Here is a 15701-nt window from a genome sequence, read left to right as displayed (position 1 = left end):
GCTAATCAGTTTATGATTAATGTAGGCCTCTGTGTATTTCTTTGGGACAGAATGGCTGCAGGGACCTGGTGGGATAGAAAACTCAGTCAACATCCCCTCTAAAGGAAATGGGCTCCAATAAGTCACTTCAACCAATAGGGATGAATCCTGGTCCCACTGCCAGGGGCCCTGCAGTCTGTCCCAGCTGTCACCCACATTCAGATGACGGAGTTTGGTCCTATGTTGAATCTTTCCCATCAGGCCAAAGTTGGTGGGCTCCCATTAGCTCAGGTAAATTGTTTCAGTGGTTATCCCCATCATGGTCTTGACCTCTTTGCTCATAGTCTCCCTTCTTCCACTCTTCAACTGGACTTTGCAAGCTCAGCCCAGAGCTCTGCTGTGGATCTCTGCTTCTGCATCCATCAGCTGCTGCATGAAGGTTCTATGGGCCAGGCCAATTTGGGCACCCTCTCCACTGTTGCTTAGCGCTTTAGCTGGGGTTTTACTTGTGGATTCCTGGGATTTTCTCTATTGCTAAGTTTCTGGCTAGCTCCATAATGACTCCCTCACCAAGAAAACTCATTTCTGTTTTCCTTTTCTGTCCTTCCCCCATCTTGACTATCCCATTTTCTTCAGTTCTCCTGCCTGCTCTCTTTCTCCCCTCCTCTTCTCCTTCTGCTCTTTCTTCTCTACCCACACACATGCTCCCAATTTTGGCAGAAGATCTTGTCTGTTTCTCTTGCCAGGGGGATATATATATATATATATATATATATATATATATATTTCTCTTGGGGTTCTCCTTGTTCTCCCAGCTTCTCTGGGGTTGTGGGCTATAGGCTCTTTATCCTTTGTTTTATAGCTAGTATCCACTTTTGAGTAAGTACATACCATGTTCATCTTTCTAGGTCTGGGTTACTTCAGTCAAGATGGTTTTTCTTTTCTATTTATATACATTCACATGCAAATTTCAGGATATCATTCTTTTTTACCATTGAGACTGAGTAGTACTCCATTGTGTAAATGTACCACATTTTCTTTATCCATTCTTCAGTTGAGGGGCATCTAGGTTGTTTCCAGGTTCTGACTATTACAAATAATGCTGCCATGAACATAGTTGAACATATACTTGTAGTATGATTTAGCATCCTTTGGGTATGTGCCCAAGAGTGGTATTGTTGGGTATTGAGGTGGGTTATTTTCCAGTTTTCTGAGAAACCACCATACTGATTTCCAGAGTGGTCGTAGAAGTTTGCATTTCCACCAGCAATGGAGGAGTGTTTCCCTTACTCTGAATCCTCTCCAGCATTAGCTATCATTGGTGATTTTGATCTTAGTCATTCTGACAGGTACAAAATGGTACTCTCTGACTAAGGATGTTGAACCTTTCTTTAAGTGTCTTTTGGTCATTTGAGATTCTTCTGTTGAGAATTCTCTGTTTATATATGTACCACATTTTTAAATTGGATTATTTAGAATTTTAGAATTTTAATGTCTAATTTCTTGAGTTCTTTACATATTTTGGAGATCAATCCTCTGTTTGAAGTGGGGTTGGTAAAGATCTTTTCCCATTCAGTGGGCTGCCTTTTTGTCCTATTGATATGTCCTTTACTTTACAGAAACTTCTCAGTTTCAGGTGTCGTTTACTGTTTATCTCAGGGTCTGTGCAACTGGCATTATATTTAGGAAGTGGCCTCATATTCCAAAGTGTTCAAATCTTCTTTTTTTTTAAAGCATCTATATATTTACATCTTTATTTATATCTATAAAGTTTCTTTGGCTATGCCTTAAATTTCCTTGGTAACAGCCTTGACTCAAATAAGATTCTTATATAGAAGCTTCCTTTATGTCTTTCTTTTTTTTATTTATTTTTATTTTTCACACTTTTCTCTCCCCATCCCCCCATCCCCCCATCCCACCCCACCCCCATGTTCCCATTTTTTGTCTGGCAATCTTGTCTACTTCCAATATCCAGGAGGATTACTATATGTTTTTCTTTGGGTTCACCTTCTTATATAGCTTCTCTAGGATTTTTTACGAATTATAGGCTCGATGTCCTTTATTTATGGCTAGAAACCAATTATGAGTGAGTACATCCCATGTTCATCTTTTTGGGCCTGGGTTACCTCGCTAAGGATGGTGTTTTCTATTTCCATCCATTTGCATGCAAAATTCAAGATGTCATTGTTTTTTACCGCCGAGTAGTACTCTAATATGTATATATTCCACACTTTCTTCATCCATTCTTCCACTGAAGGGCATCTAGGTTGTTTCCAGGTTCTGGCTATTACAAATAATGCTGCTATAAACATAGTTGAACAAATGCTTTTGTAATATGATTGGGCATCTCTTGGGTAAATTCCCAATAGTGGGATTGCTGGGTCCTCGGGTAGGTTGATCCCAAATTTCCTGAGAAACCGCCACACTGCTTTCCAAAGCGGTTGCACAAGTTTGCATTCCCACCAGCAATGGATGAGTGTACCCCTTACTCCACATCCTCTCCAGCAAAGGCTGTCATTGGTGTTTTTGATTTTAGCCAATCTGACAGGTGTAAGATGGTATCTTAACGTTGTTTTGATTTGCATTTCCCTGATTGCTAAGGAGGTTGAGCATGCCCTTAAGTGTCTTTTGGCCATTTGAACTTCTTCTGTTGAGAATTCTCTGTTCAGTTCAGTGCCCCATTTTTTAATTGGGTTAATTAGCATTTTAAAGTCTAGTCTCTTGAGTTCCTTATATATTTTGGAGATCAGGCCTTTGTCTGTTGCAGGGTTGGTGAAGATCTTTTCCCAGTCAGTAGGCTGCCTTTTTGTCTTAGTGACAGTGTCCTTTGCTTTACAGAAGCTGCTCAGCTTCAGGAGGTCCCATTTATTCAATGTTGCCCTTAATGTCTGTGCTGCTGGGGCTGTATGTAGGAAGTGGTCTCCTGTGCCCAAATGTTGTAGAGTACTTCCCACTTTCTCCTCTAACAGGTTCAGTGTGTTCAGATTGATATTGAGGTCTTTAATCCATTTGGACTTGAGTTTTATGCATGGTGATAGACACGGATCTACTTTCTTCTACAGGTTGACATCCAGTTATGCCAGCACCATTTGTTGAAGATGCTTTCTTTCTTTCATTGTGTGCTTTTAGCTCCTTTATCAAAAATCAGGTGTTCATAGATTTGTGGGTTAAGATCTGGGTCTTCTATTCGATTCCATTGGTCGACTTCTCTATTTTTATGCCAATACCAAGCTGTTTTCAATACTGTAGCTCTGTAATAGAGTTTGAAGTCAGGGATGGTAATGCCTCCAGAAGTTCCTTTATTGTATAAGATTGTTTTGGCTATCCTGGGTTTCTTGTTCTTCCATATAACGTTGATTATTGTCCTCTCAAGATCTGTGAAGAATTTTGATGGGATCTTTAAGGGGATTGCGTTAAATCTATAGATTGCCTTTGGTAGTATTGCCATTTTTACTATGTTGATCCTCCCAATCCAAGAGCAAGGGAGATCCTTCCATTTTCTGGTGTCCTCTTCAATTTCTTTCTTCAAAGACTTAAAGTTCTTGTCAAATACGTCTTTCACTTCCTTGGTTAGAGTTACCCCAAGATATTTTATGCTATTTGTGGCTATCGTGAATGGTGACGCTTCTCTGATTTCTTTCTCTGCTTCCTTATCCTTTGTATATAGGAGGGTGACCCTTCACCAGCACATCTCAAAGAAAGGAAACACACAATCTCTACTACCAAATAAAAAATGACAACCGGAGTTAACATCCACTGGTCATTAATATCACTTAATATCAATGGACTCAATTCACCTATAAAAAGGCACAGGCTAAGAGATTGGATACAAAAACAGGATCCAACATTCTGCTGTTTACAAGAAACACACCTCAACCACAAAGACAGACACCTACTCAGAGTAAAGGGTTGGGAAAATGTCTATCAAGCAAATGGACCTAAGAAACAAGCGGGTGTGGCCATACTAATTTCTAACAAAGTTGACTTCAAAGTAAAATCAATCAGAAGAGATGGAAAGGGACACTTTATACTCATTACAGGAAAAAATCTATCAGGATGAAGTCTCAATCCTGAATATCTATGCCCCTAATACAAAAGCACCCACTTATATAAAAGTAACATTACTAGAACTCAAGGCAGCCATCAAACCAAACACACTGATAGTGGGAGATTTCAACACTCCTCTTTCACCAATGGACAGATCAATTCAACAGAAACCTAACAGAGAATTAAGAGACTTAATAGAGGTAATGAACCAAATGGACTTAACAGACATCTATAGAACATTCCACCCAAATAGGAAAGAATATACCTTCTTCTCTGCGGCTCATGGAACCTTTTCGAAAATTGACCACATACTCGGTAACAAAGCAAACTTCCACAGTTACCAAAACATATTAGTAACCACCTGCATCTTATCTGATCACCATGGATTAAAATTAGAATTCAACAATAATGCTACCCCCAGAAAGCCTACAAACTCATGGAAACTGAACAGTCAACTACTGAACCACACCTGGGTCAAGGAAGAAATAAAGAAAGAAATTAAAGTCTTTCTTGAATTTAATGAAAATAAAGACACAACATACTCAAACTTATGGGACACTATGAAAGCAGTGCTAAGAGGAAAATTCATAGCACTAAGTGCCCACTTAAAAAAAACGGAGAAAGCACACATTGGAGACTTAACAGCACACCTGAAAGCTTTAGAAAAGAAAGAAGCAGACTCACCTAGAAGGAGTAGAAGACTGGAAATTATCAAACTGAGGGCAGAAATCAACAAAATAGAAACATAGAAAACAATCCAAAGAATCAATGAAACAAAAAGCTGGTTCTTGGAGAAAATCAACAAGATTGACAAACCCCTAGCCAAACTAATCAAACGGCAGAGAGAGAGCACACAAATTAATAAGATCAGAAATGTAAAAGGGGACATAACCACAGACACAGAGGAAATTCAGAGAATCATTAGATCTTACTACAAAAGCCTGTATGCCACAAAATTGGAAAATGTAAAAGAAATGGACACTTTTTTAGATAAGTACCATATACCAAAGTTAAACCAGGACCAGGTAAATGCTCTAAATAGTCCTGTTAGTCGCGAAGAATTAGAAACTGTTATCAGAAACCTCCCTACCAAAAAGAGCCCAGGACCTGATGGGTTCAATGCAGAATTCTACCAGAACTTCCAAGAAGACCTAATACCTATACTCCTTAAGATATTTCATAATATAGAAACAGAACAGTCATTGCCAAATTCCTTCTATGAAGCTACAATTACCCTGATACCTAAACCACACAAAGACTCAACCAAGAAAGAGAATTACAGGCCAATCTCACTGAAGAACATTGATGCAAAAATTCTCAATAAAATACTGGCAAACAGAATCCAAGAACACATTAGAAAAATTATCCACTATGATCAAGTAGGCTTCATCCCAGAGATGCAGGGCTGGTTCAACATACGAAAATCTATCAATGTAATCCATCATATAAATAAACTGAAGGATAAAAACCATATGATCATCTCATTCGATGCAGAAAAAGCATTTGACAAAATTCAGCACCCCTTTATGATAAAGGTCTTGGAGAGATTAGAGATACAGGGGTCATTCCTAAATATAATAAAGGCTATTTACAGCAAGCCGACAGCTAACATCAAATTAAATGGAGAGAAACTCAAAGCCATCCCACTAAATTCAGGAACGCGACAAGGCTGTCCACTCTCTCCTTATCTCTTCAATATAGTACTTGAAGTTCTAGCAATAGCAATAAGACAAAACAAGGGGATCAAGGGGATTCAAATTGGAAAGGAAGAAGTTAAACTTTCATTATTTGCTGATGATATGATAGTGTACATAAGCGACCCGAAAAACTCCTCCAAAGAACTCCTACAGCTGATAAACTCCTTTAGTAGTGTGGCAGGATACAAGATCAACTCCAAAAAATCAAATCTTCTTGTCACTTTCTTTCTATGAGGTTTGGTGTGATTAGATTTATTTTGAGGTCTTTGATCTCTTTAGACTTGAGTTTTGGGTATGGGGTAATATATGGATATATTTTTATTCTTCTACATGTTGACATTCAGCTATGCTGGCACCTCTTGTTGAAGATGCTTTCTTTTTTCCATTATATAATTTTATCTCCTTTGTCAAAAATCAGGAGTTCATAGGTGTATGGATATATATCTGGGTCTCTGATTGAATTCCATTGGTCAACCTTTCTGTTTTTATACTAATAACAAGCTGTTTTCAGTAGCTCTATAATTCAACTTCATGTCAGGAATGGTGATGCCTCCAGACATTCCTTTATTGTACAGAATTGTTTTGGCTATCTTGGTTTTTTTTTTTCCATAGGAAGTTCAGTGTTGTTTTTTCAAGTTCTGTGTTACAATTTTGATGGTGATTGCACTGAATCTATAGATTACTTTGGGTAAGATTACCATTTTACTATGATCCTACCTATCCAAGAACATGGGAGATCTTTCCATTTTCTGGTATCTTCTTCAATTTCTTTCTTCAAAGACTTAAAGTTCTTGTCAAATAGGTCTTTCACTTCTTTGGTTAGTGTTACCACAAGATATTTTATGTTATTTGTAACTATTATGAATGATAATGTTTCTCTAATTTCTTTCTCAGCTTCTTTGTCATTTGTATATAGAAGTGCTACTAATTATTTGGAATTGATCTTGTATTCTGCCACATTATTCAAAGTATTTATCAACTATCGGAGTTCCTGGTATAGTTTTAGGGGTCATGTATGTATACTGTCAGATCCCATGAAAAAAGTGAGGCTTTTGATGACTGTTTCTATTTCCTTGCATATCTATTTAAGTTCACCTAGTCTTGATTTAATTTTGGTATTTGATACCAATATGGAAAATTGTTCATTTCTTTTACATTTTCCAATTTTGTGGAGTACAGGTTTTTAAAGAATGACCTAATGATTCTCTGGATTTCCTCAGTGTCTGTTGTTATGCCTCCCTTTTAATTTCTGATTTTGCTAATTTAGATATTTTTTCTCTGTCTTTTGATTAGTTTGGATAAGGGTTTGTCTATCTTGTTGATTTTTTCAAAGAACTAACTCTTTGTTTCATTGATTCTTTGTATTGCTTAATTTGTTTCTATTTTATTGATTTCACCCCCCAATTTGAAACCACTTTCTGACTTTGAGCTTCTACTATAATTTATCTTTCATTGCCAATTTTATCTCCATTATACAAATATTCAATTAATATTTTATAAAAATAAATTTATTACTCTTTCAGATGTATTTCTATATATTTACATATATAAGCTTACAAAAATAAGTTTATAACTCTTTTTATATATTTACATAATGTCCCATATGCCAGTATTTCTTCTGTCTTTTCTTTAGTAAGGTAATATATTACCTTGCCCACAGTTTCCTTGAACCTCACTTGAACTCCCTATGAGAACTCCAAAAGTCAATTACTTTATTTTTCTTGTGTACATAAAATCTTGTTCTTGAATAATTTACTACTTTTATATTCAAGCACATATTAAAATTTTCTTTGGATCATTACTATATGAAGAAATCTTGTCTATCTTTCCAGTTATATATTATTAGATTGTAGAAGGAGCCGGAGGGCTGCGTCCCGCCATCCGGCTAGCTTTACACCCAAAATAATTACATGGAAACTGTATTCTTTTTTTTTTTTTTTGGTTTTTTTTTTTTTTTTTTTCGAGACAGGGTTTCTCTGTGGCTTTGGAGCCTGTCCTGGAACTAGCTCTTGTAGTCCAGGCTTGTCTCAAACTCACAGAGATCCGCCTGCCTCTGCCTCCCGAGTGCTGGGATTAAAGGCGTGCGTTAAACATTGCCTGGCCCATTAGTTTCAGCCTCTTATTGATTAATTCTCACATATTGTTTTAATCCATATTTAGTAATCTGTGTAGCACCACGAGGTGGTCGCTTATCAGGAGAGATCTTAACCTGCGTCTGTCTTGGAGAGGAGAAGCATGGCGACTCATTATGGCAACTGCCTGAGCCATCTGCCTCAATGGGTTATCCCACCAAAAGTGTTAAGATGAAGTCAAAAAGTTCTAAATAGAACAGTATGGAATACCTCAAACATCATTTCCAGAATTCCCTATAATTTTAAGAAAAGAACATTTTTCATGTTTGTCAGTGAAATAGAACAGTAGTTCTTCCTAGTCTACTATATTGTATTGGATGAACCATCTATAGCTTTGACCCTTAGAGTCCTTATCACTAAAAAAATCTAAGCTGTTTCCACATGTCAAAAAAATTCCCTCATCCAGCATGCTAATTGTGTAAATTGTATAACTGCCATATATGCAAGTTAGACACATCATTCCTTGTATCCACTTTGAGTAAGAAAATAGTTTGGGAATAAAACTTGGCAAAACAATGTCTTGAGCTGCCAACAGTTTTTTCTGCAAGATTTCAAAACATTAAGTTTTAGTATTCACTTTCAAACTCAAGCATATTTTGCTTGAGGTAACACTATTGTTTGAGCTGAGAAAATAGTCAAACCAAAACTGTGGTTATGCATCTGGCTCTCTTATTAGACATATGCAAACAATAGTTTTGTGAGTTGTTCTTTTCAATGATACAAGTTTCAAAATTTGTATGCATATGGAATTTCTTTTCAGCTTCAAAAGGTTAAAATCACATTATGACCCCAAAGATGTGCTCCTCAGAAAAGTGAGCGAATAATGCATATGTATTTTTACAGTCTAAATTCTTTTGTAGAAATGAAATTTCCTTTTCTTCTCTATTGTTTCTCTCAGGTCATGTTTAACCATATACAGTTCTTAAAGCAGCCACAATCCTAAATTCCAGGAGTATCATATCAGTGTCTCGCAGGGAACATTTAGTAGCCTCTTTGACATTTCTTGTTCTCTATGTCTCCCATGTCCTTTATTTGCCTGTCCTCTTTTTCTATTATCAATGTATAGTAGATGAGTTTTTGTCTGCATGTGTATCTGTGCACCATATACATGCCTGGTACCAATGGAATAAAGAAAGGGGTGTTGGATTCTTTAGGGCTAGATGGTTATGAACTGCCACATGAGTGCTGGGGATAAAATCCAGGTCCTTTGGAAGATTAGCTCTATCTCTCAGACTGTCCACCCTCTCTTATGATGCCAAGGATTTTTGAGTTTTCAGTTTCTGCCATGCAGTAGCCAAGGAATTTAAATTTATTAAGTTGGATTCTCTTGTCTCAAATAGTGATATATATGAGTGAGTAACTTTTGAAATCTATTTTAGAGCCCTCTGTCCATAATAATATTATATGCTTAGCTTTTCCGTATTCTCATATGATTGTCAGCAACCTGTAGGTGGTATTCCTATTGTCTCTATTCTTTGGGAACATTTGGAACAATAAACAAAACATATTGATTATTTTGTCTCAAATGTTACTTTAAGGGACAATAGTGAAAGCTCAGTGATTAAGAGCATTGGCTTCTCTTCCAGAAGCCTGAGGTACCAGCTCATAAATTCATAACTGCAACTTCATTTATAGAGGATCCAACACATTCTTCTGACTTTCAAAAGTACCAAGCATGCAACTGGTATACAGACATATTTTTAGGCAAAACATTTATAAACAATGTAAGTTTTTTATAACTATAAAAGTAAGAGATATGCAGAAAAACCACCCAGCCAGATCCTCCACATTCTTTTCCAGGGAATAACCAAAAGAGTCCTGGTAGTAAATACCTCCATGTACCATCTTCAGCCACCAAAATCTAACCCAGCTTCTACATCCAATGCTTTGGTCTAGACTAACCACCCCTACTTGTCCTTTCCACAAACGTCTAGGATTCTTTCAAGACATGCTCATATGTCCCCAACTTGCAGCAGGCCCCTGCTGCAAGTTGGGGACATATGAGCACTTAAAACTCTCTACACAGCCTGATTCTGAACATTTTTCTCAATGGTCTAGCCTGATATAGATTAGTGTTTTGTTTTCCTGTTCTCTCACTTTTGCGCCTATCCCAACACAAGACATGAGAAGCCCTCTTTTGAGTTCAGAGTTGTCCAATAGACTTCCAAAATATTTTTGGCTATTGCTTTGTTTTTGGTTACCTCTTGGGAGCGGTAGCTTGTAAGTCCTTACTGTTGGATATACCATGCATTTTGGAAACAGGATATAGTTGTATCAGGGGCTTTGAGCATCAGCCTCAGTACCCCTTTAGGGTTTATAAGTGGATGTCTATGACAGATGAGTATCTGAGAGTAAAAAATTAACTCAAGTACATTACCTTTAGCATCTTATTTATTGTTCATGAAAGGGGAAAATGAAGTGAAGGGAGCGTGGAGAAGAGGAAGAATTACAAGAAGAGCAAGGGGAAGAAATAGAAGTAGCAAGGAGAGGAAGAGGAGTAAGAATAATGGATGATCTCCCCAAGGTTTCAAGTTTTTACAGACACGGTTGGAAAATTCCACAGGGAAGGATAATAATATTATGCATATCAAAATTACAAAAAGGGACAAATAGAACCTGACAAAACTGTACTCTGGAATAGGTAACAAAACTCAAGAAAGAACCAACATTCAAAGGGAAGTACCTGACATTTCAAACCATTACATAAAGTTACTAAACATCTCTGAATCTTGGATTTACCCATTCTCCTCATATAATCTCTTTGGTCATAATCAGCTTTGAGGATGCCCAGATTTGTTTATTAGCAAAGGTGGGACATGCTGCTTTCCTGCTCAGTGCCTGTCTTCTGTAGAAATTTCTATGTGGTCTGTTAGCAGGTAATTCTGTGTGATTGACTGTATGTAAATTTGACTGTTAGAACAAAGAATGAATGTTATTTCTCTAAGACCTCACAGTGTGGGGGAATAGAGCAAGGTCACTTTGTTGCCCCTGCAGAAGTCACATTGCTGAGGTGTTTTGGGAATGAATCCCATTTCAAAGGGAAGAATCATTGCTTCACAAGGATTTTACAAATATGACAATGACTTTTCCAAAATACGAGTGTTCCCACATCTTTTCAAAATCGGTTGCTCCATGTGGACATGGATGTATATACACTTCTCATGGATCTGCCTATTGATCTGTCAGCTGTGCCTTTACTGTATAGTCTTGTGGGCTCCAACACAGTTGACCTAGGCTGGATCTATAATGAATGCCTCCTCCCTGAGGATTAGCTTTCAGCTATCAGAAGTAGTCATGCAAGCTTCCAAAGAAGGAAAACAACCAACAGTTTTAACCATCTATAATGCCAGGAACTACAAAGACAACCAACATGGCACAAAAACCCTAAGACTACATTAGCAGCAGAAATACCTTGATGGTACTCAACAGTTTTCTTGTTGGGCTTAGAGAGCTCAGTCAGACAGAAATCATATCTGGTACTGGAAATCTAGCCATCTACCTAGGGCTAATGAAATCATAGATCTTGGAAGAGAACTTACAACCATTAATTTACTAAACCAGCACAATCCCCTTAACTAAACTCTACATAATCATCCTTATATACATTAGTAAATGTAGTCTTCAGCCCTTATCAAATAATTTGTTTCTTTGCAACAGATAGAGAACAGTGCAGAAAACTACAACAGTGGTGCAGCTTGTTCTTAATTGCTGTATCTGCATCAAAACTCCCACAACTACAGGGATCATTGCAAAAGAAGGGGCAGAAAAGTTAAAAGGGCCAGAGTAACAGCATGTCTTCAGTGAGTTGTATGTTCTGGAAATGTTGAAGAGGATGTGTTCATGAAGCCTCACCATCATGGGTACTTAAACACAACCTAGACAAGGATAGTATCAATAGGCATGCTAATATGAAAAGGGAAAACTCAAGGGCCCTCAACCTTAGTTAAAACACTATAGATAACTAAGGAATGCTGAGAGCAGGAGAAATAGTTGTCTTTGGGGAAGAGTATGTGGAAGACTGTACAACAACAAATGGTCATCCCTGAAAATATATACATAAAAGTAACATTATACAGATGTAGTAGGTTGTAACTAAATATTTATGAGCACACATACAAATGCAATAATAATTAAATAAAGATCTTGAATTTGAAAGAGAACAAGAGGGGTATAAGTATTAGGGGTAGAAAGAAGTAAAGGAAAGGAGAGAAATAATGGAATCACAACTTCAAAAAAAAAATAAAAAATGTATATGTCAGTACCTATCCCATTTGCAATTCTACTGTGTCCTAATCGGAAACATGAATGCTAGAATCTAAAGCCATGGTCAATAGAATCTGAATTTCTATGAATGCAAACAATCTGTGTTGGCTGTTCACAAATGATGACCAAATTTTCTGTTCTGAACATTAAGATACTAAAGTAAAGGAACAAGCTAAATCTGCATCACGATTTTCCCTGACCTAAAACAGAAGAATGTTTGTTGGTTTGGTGTAGGATTTTCTTTGGCATATTTCATTTCATATTTGAGCTTCTGATATCCTAGACTGTAGTTTAGTGATGGATAGATTGGAATTATTTCCACGGACTCTAACTATCACTGCCATTGCTTCTGAGTAATTGTACTGGCACTGCAAAAGAAGGATTAGAGGTTAACTCTCTGGGGGCAATGGAAGTACACATCAATCTGTCCTGGTTGCAGGGTAATAGAGGAAACATAAAGCTAAGGTAACCAGAGATCACAGTGCAATGTACTTTGAGTGGGAAGACATCATCTTGAAGAAAAATAGCAAAATCAGCAAGTCTCTCATCTGTAGCTGCCCACCAACTCTTGTACCCATGATGCTATGAACACACTGTGAACAAAAGAAGTCAAGATCACAAGAATTAGTGTGCTGTTGATTGCTAGACAGGTATGTATATTAAAGTTATACAGCCTGACTCTGCTGACTGATATGGAAAAGGTTTGATCAGAAAGTCTCTTGCTCCTTATGGTAGGGATCAAAGTATTTCAATGTCCCAATGGATGACTGCAGCAGAAAGGATTTTCTCCCAGTCTCTCTGCACAGCCCACAAGCTGTGGTGAATGCTTTCAATCTGTTATTAAAAGGAAGGTATTCCAAATGTGAGTGAGAGAGCTTAGAAAGGAGATTCCATGGAATTTTCATGAATGGTAGTTAGATTTGTTTTCTTTGTTTTTATTATTGTGCCTCTTGTTGGTGGGGAAAAATCCAAGGCTAGGCTTCCCTCTTTTCCATCCTTTTAGTGACTGTGGAGCTTTTGGGAGATCAAAGCAGAAGCTGTGAAAGTGAATATCAATTTGACTTGTTGGTTGCCTTAGAATCAAAGTAATGAGCTAAAACTCAAGAAAAGGCCTGGCCAAAGTAAGCCTAAGGCAACAAACTCTGCCTCAGGCTGGAGTAGGCCTGAGGCAAAAAATTCCATAGGAGTGGAACAATTACGTAGGCCTGAGTGGGCTTGAGAAAGCAAGCTCCATGGGTAGTGGATCTAGCCCAGGGACATTGGCAGACTAAGTCTGAGACAGCGACCTGGTTCAGAGCAGACCTGAGACAGTGAACTCAGCATACCTGAGACAGTGAACTCCACAGGAACAGGTACAGGGGAGCAACTGCTGAGCGATGGAGCCAGGGCCAGAGACCGTTGAGAGTCCAGACGTGAATCTGGGAACTTCAAGGGAGTAGACCTAAGCCAGGAACTCTGTGGGTCTTGATGTTAGTCTAGGAACTCCGAGGAACTAGGCCTGAGCAAGGACCTCTTACAGGTCTGGGCATGAATCTGGGACCTCTGAGGGAGTAGGCATGAGCCAGGGGGAATTCTATGGGTCTGGGCTTTAGTCTGGGACATCAAAAGGGATAGGCAGAAACCAGAAACCTCTGCGGGTCCAAGCATGAGTCTGGGATCTCTGTAGGAGCAAGCCTGAGCCAAATCCTCTGCAGGTCTGGGTGCTTCCAAGATTGGGAACTCTGAGAAAGTAGATCGGAGCCAGAGTCCTTTACAGAATCAACCCTAAGCCAGCGAATTCTGCAGGAAAGGATCCAGCCCAGGTACATTTACAGAAAAAGGTCTGAACAAGCAACCTAAGCTGATTAGGCCTGAGACAACAAACTTCAAGGGAGTGGAGCAAAGCTTGGCAGCACTGAGCGACCTCCACAAATACGGAGTCACCAATGGGGTAACTAGAACAGTGGTACTGACTGTACCATGAAGAACAACCATCTGAGACTTGGATTCACTGGCACCTAGAAGATTAATCAACAGAATTACAGACAGCCCCAACCACACCTATTAGAAAAAAAAGATGAATAGAAAAGGTAAGATCACATGAAACACCACAAAGAGCAATACGACACCAGTAAAACCTAATGAACCTACAACAGCAGCACTTGTACAAGCAAATATAGATGAAGTAGAAGAAAATGACCTAAACATTGAGGGGAATGTTTGACACACTTAAAGAGGAAATGAGATATTTCCTGAAATAAATGGAGCAATAGAAAACAAAAAATGGAAGACATCACTAAATCCCTTAAAGAATACCAAGAAAAAGCAATCAAACATATGAAAGAAACTATTCAAGACTTGACAACTGAAATAGATACAATAAAGAGAACACAAGCCAAGGGAATTATAAAAGCAGAAATCATGAGAAAACGATCAGGAACCACAAACAGAAGCATGAACTGCAGAATATAAGAGATGTAAGAGAGAATCTCAAGTGCTGAAGATACAACAGAGGAAATAGACTCATTAGTCAAAGAAAACATTAAATCTAACAAAAGCTTAACCAAAAATATCCAGGAAATATGGAACACCATGAAAAGGCCAAACCTAAGACTAATAGGTATAGAAGAAGGAGAAGTTCAACTCAAAAGCACAGAAAATATATTTAACAAAATGATAGAAGAAAATTTGCCCAACATAAAGAAAGATATTCCTGTGAAGATACAAGAAACTTACAGGATACCAAATAGACTGGATAAAAAAAAGTCCCCTTGCCACATAATAATCAAAACACTAAACATGCAGAGAGTAAAGAAAGAATATTAGGAGCTGCAAACGAAAATGGTCAATAAACAAATAAAGGTAGAACTATCAGAATTACATCTAACTTTTTCATTGGAGACAATGAAAGCCAGAAGGTCATGGTCAAGCATTATGCAGACATTAAGAGGCCATTGATGCCAGCCCAGACTACTATACCCAGGAAAACATTCAATTATCATAGAAAAACAAAACAAGATATTCCATGACAAAATCAGATTTAACCAATACCTAGCCACAAACTCAGCCCTACACAAAATACTGGAAGAAAAACTCCAACCCAAGGAAGTTGGCTACATCAACAAAAACACAGACAATTGATGGTTTCAAAGCAGCAAATCCCAGAGAAGGGGAAAATGCACAAATTAGCATTACCAACAATGAAAACTAAATTAACAGGAGGTAGCAATCACTGGTCATTAATATCCCTTAATATAAATGGACTCAACTCACCTATAAAAAGGCATAGGCTAACAGATTGGATACAAAAACAGAATCCATCCTTCTTCTGCATACAAGAAACAAACCTCAACCTCAAAGACAGACATTGTATCAGACAAAAGGTTTGGGAAAAAATATTCCAATCAAATGGATCTAAGAAACCAGCAGGTGTAGCAATCCTAATATCTAACAAAATAGATTTCAAACTAAAATCAATCAAAAGAGACAAAGAAGGTCATTTCATATTAGTCACAGGAAAAATCCATCAAGAGGAAATCTCAATACTGAACATCTATGCCCCAAACACAAGGGCACCCTCAGATGTGAAAGAAATACTTCTAAA

The sequence above is a fragment of the Arvicola amphibius genome, chromosome 6 (genome assembly GCF_903992535.2).
Source record: "Arvicola amphibius chromosome 6, mArvAmp1.2, whole genome shotgun sequence".
Classification (NCBI taxonomy): domain Eukaryota; kingdom Metazoa; phylum Chordata; class Mammalia; order Rodentia; family Cricetidae; genus Arvicola; species Arvicola amphibius.
The sequence above is the reverse complement of the archived record's forward strand: the minus strand, read 5'-3'. Positions refer to the sequence as shown.